At 45.5% G+C, this 4,105-nt stretch overlaps 1 long non-coding RNA gene across 1 annotated transcript; it reads right to left on the bottom strand.

Moving 5' to 3' along the window:
* LOC104742323 lies at positions 381 to 573 on the bottom strand. The gene is made up of 2 exons (XR_760503.2): positions 517 to 573; positions 381 to 421 (listed from the first exon to the last, which is right to left on the bottom strand). It is a non-coding gene; the product is annotated as an uncharacterized LOC104742323 (long non-coding RNA).

Here is a 4,105-nt window from a genome sequence, read left to right on the forward strand (position 1 = left end):
CCAGGTGAATCGATAAGGTTGATGAGGTATTCGTTTCCGTCCCTGGCTCCAGTGAAACTCTTCAAAGAAGCATCAGTCATCTCGTAGTAGAGAGATGTACCAGTGGACTTGATGGTGATACCACGTTCTGCCTCATCAGCTCTGGTATCAGTCATACGAACATCACCAGCAACCTCTTGGGCAATGATACCAGCAGCAGCAACCAAGGAATCAGTGAGTGTGGATTTCCCTGTTGATCAAGAAATAAGAGATAAATTAATTTGAAAACAGTTATTAACTGTGAAGAAAGACTGAAAAATATGACTAGAAATTCAGGTTAAAAAATCTCAAAAGAGAGGTCAACATGAGCAATAACGAACATATTACGGATGCTGTGTTTGTAGTCCATAATCCGTCGGAGCTCATCAGCTGTAAACTTCACCTGCAAGTGTATATAACAAAGGTCTTTATTGAAGCATGAATCCTTATAGTATAAATGCATAGCGATGATATAAGAACCAGAACAAAAAGTATTACCATTTTGTAAAACTTTTGTTGTCACCTCCAAAATCTCTGCAATATTGTTGATTTCCAAATCGGTCACAATTAGAATGTTTAAGTTCGGTAAAAGGATGGTCGAAGTTTTCTTCTATTAATCGGTGTCGAAGTACGAAAGACGGGTTACAATACAACTTAGACGAGTTAGCAAGTAATGAACGAGTTTAGAATGGACGAGTTAGACGGACGAGTCTTCGAATCCTTCGCTTCTAACCTTTTTCGGGTAAACAGATTTGTCTCTCCTCTTTTCTGCCTCCTTTGGTCGAACGTTGTGCGCCCGCTTTTATGGGGAACTGTGTCGGTTCGTCTATTACAAAGACCAAAATACCCCTTCCCTTCCTGAAGGTTTATTTGGGCCTTCTTATGGGTTGGGCCTTTTGTTAGGTTATGGGCCTACCCTTAACAGTAGCCCCCCCTCACCCCTAGTTCATAGTTTTTAAGCGAAGAACTATGTCGGGGGTCGAACCTTCGACCTTTCTTTTCCGTTGGAGTCCGTCGCGGAAACCCAACTTGCTTGAACGGGTGTGGGCCTTCACTCTTGGTCGTTGAGATGATGATCTTTAGACAAGGTTCGAGGAAGCGAAAGGTCGCGCGTGTGATTACGCGGTTTTTGATGTTTTGGGGTCGAATCATCGTATGCGGTTCTTGACGCACGTGAGATCCGGAAACTGTACTGTCACCGAACGCGTACTGCAATGATTGCGTCTCTAGAATCTTCCTTCCTTCCCTATAAATACCGCTTCTCCACCCTTCTTATTTCATCTTCTCGAGCTTTTCTTCCCTCACTCAGGTATTCATCCTTTCTATTATCTCGTCTCTTTTTGTCAGTTCGTTCGTACTTCATATTTTTCATTATGACATCCTCCCAATCCGTATCCTCCGATCCTTCCGCCGCTAGTCACCTTCGACGAGCTACCTCTTCCGAATCTGGTGGTTCGGCCAGATCTATTCGTCGCAAGGTTTGGTCTCCGGTTTCTTCTGATTCATCGTCGACGGATTCAGATATCGCTAGGCTTGCAACGATTCAACACCGCCTTTCTTCCAACCCAGCCGTTTCAAGCTCGTCGGGACTTCCTTACAGGATCCCTTCCTTGGTTGACGAGCCGTTAACCAATGACCCGTTCTTTCCAGAGGAGATTGATTTCCCTCTGCCGGTTGAAGGCGCCTTTGCACATGTTGGTAGATCGACGCTGAAGATTGATTTGGCGATTGACGCGGTTCGCATTGGGAAGTTGGGCACTAGGCCAAACATTCTAATTCCGTCTCTGGCTCAACATCCCTGGGATGCTCCTCCCGGCTTCATATCTCTCTCGGAGAAATTCTTTACTGAGTGTGGACTCCCATTTCCTCTTCCCTCTTTCTTGATGACGTACTTTGCTCGACGTAGGGCGGCCATTTCTCAATTTACCCCAGCAACTTTTCGCAACGCCGTGGGTCTCTCGATTTTGGCTGAGGCTGCAGGAGTCAAGGTGACTTGCGACCATTTGGAAGAGTTGACGATTCTGAATCCATCGAATCAAACTAAATCTCCTGGAATTTATTACCTGGGTTCGGCAAAGAATACGACCCTCGTCGAAGGAGCCAAGGGAAAAACGTATAATTGGAAAGGCTCATATTTTTTTCTGGAAGTTACTCCTGGGGTTCTAGAGGACCCGTCCATTCCTTGGTTTTCTGGGTGGAACCCTTCACCCGGTAGCCGACCGTTCTTGTTTAACTATCTTTCTGTTCTTGGTCGGGCTTTGGTTTTACCTAACCCCTCTTGGTTCATCATCTTTTTGTAGTTGTCGTCTCAAGGTGTCTTCTTCCATATCCTCCTACTCTTCAAGCTGAGGTTAACGCGATCAAGCTCCTTTGTCCCTACGTCTGGCCGGGTACCGAGTTGAAGAAAGGTCGTCCAAGGAAAATACCAGCTTCGTCGAGGAAGAAAGGTAACTCGATGTTTTTTTTTTTATTTTAATCAGTTTTTGGTTCTGGTGCCCTTGCCTAAAACCGTTTCTGTTGTCTACGATTTTAGCCGGAACAATGGGGAGACTGAACACAAATGTTCCCGACGTATCTGCTCGCTACCGTCGGGTTTTAGAGTCTTCTTCCTTGCCTCGTTCGACTCCTTGCTCGGAGTCTCGTCCCGAGACTCATCCTGCCGACATTGGTTCGACCCAGAGAGTTCCTTCCCAGTCTCATCGGCCGGTCGAGACTTCTCCGAGACAGCCTTCCAAGATTCTTCCTCCGAAACGTTACATCGGGCCTGCCGAGACGCTCCCGAGAAGGAAGACAGTCGAGGCTCCTCGACGTCACGCTGAAGTTTCTAAAAGTCCTCAGAAGAGGAAAGAGGGATTAGGCCAAGAGCGACCAGATCCTTCGAAGAAGCAAAAGACGTCTGATTATGGTTGGAGCTTCACTCACTCCTCCTCAGCTCGTCCTTTTCCAAACGACCCTCAATCCTGCGCCGAGCTTTTTCGAAAGATTCATTTCGGTGCAGGTTACTGACGTTGCCCAAGCCGTGTTTAAGGTTCGTCAGATTTACCGATCCGTATGAAGTCCTCTCGTCTCTTTTTTTTTTACACTGGTTCTCTTTTTTTTTTGCAGCTCATTGCACAAACTAATCGTTTGGCTTCGCTCTACGATCGTCGCGTTCATGATCTGGAGGGTGATCATCCAGGAGCGTCGAGTTTGGCTGAGAGGGTTGAACGCCTCGAGGCCCAGCTTGGGGAGGCGGTTCAATCTAATCAAAGGTTGAGCAATGAGGTTGCGAAGCTTGAAGACCATCGACACAAATTAGTCTTGGAGAGGGATGGTCTTATGCAAAAGCTCGAGGCGTCAGATGCCTCTTGTAGCAGGCTCCAGCTTACCCTCAGCTCAGAGACGAAGAGGCTCAGAGATCGGCGTGAGGAGTTCAGGTACTTTGAGAGGATTAGCGCCTTTACTAAGTTTGGAAACCCTAAGTCTCGTTTGGAAACCCTAAGTCTCGTTTTAAAAGGCACGAGCAGCCTATTTTTCTTGGGGGGAGGGGGGAGGGTGTTTGTCGTTTCTAATAGAGAAAGAGAAAGAGAGAGGGAGATTAGGAGTTTGATCCTAAGAGAAAAGGGAGCCTTGAGGAGGGGGAGGAGATTAAAGTCATTAAAATTCTATTTAACTCTCAAACGTCAAACCAATACCCCCCCCCCTAACAATATTGCTTTTTAAACCAGGAATGAAGTATACATTTGTCATTTTCCTTGGTTTTCCATAGAGATAAATGAAAGCAAGGGTCCCTTTTCCGTTAATGTCAATGCGTGAATCGTCTCTAAACCTTACCTTCCCAGTAATTACTTGAGTCAAGAGTGTCAAAATATCTTTTGTCTCTAGTCATATGATTGCTAGCTCAATTTTTGAGGTACCAAACATTCTCACCATCAATGTTTCTTTCGAATTTGCTTGGTACACAATGTTTCTCGTTAAGGAACACAACTTCATGCAACATAAGTTCATCCATTATCTCTGTATTTTTCTCTGTTTCTTGTGCTTCTTGTAACTTTAAAAGACGATATGGGCAACTACTAGCATAATGAACAACTTTATCATATCTAAA

The sequence above is a fragment of the Camelina sativa genome, chromosome 14 (assembly GCF_000633955.1).
Source record: "Camelina sativa cultivar DH55 chromosome 14, Cs, whole genome shotgun sequence".
Taxonomy (NCBI): Eukaryota; Viridiplantae; Streptophyta; class Magnoliopsida; order Brassicales; family Brassicaceae; genus Camelina; species Camelina sativa.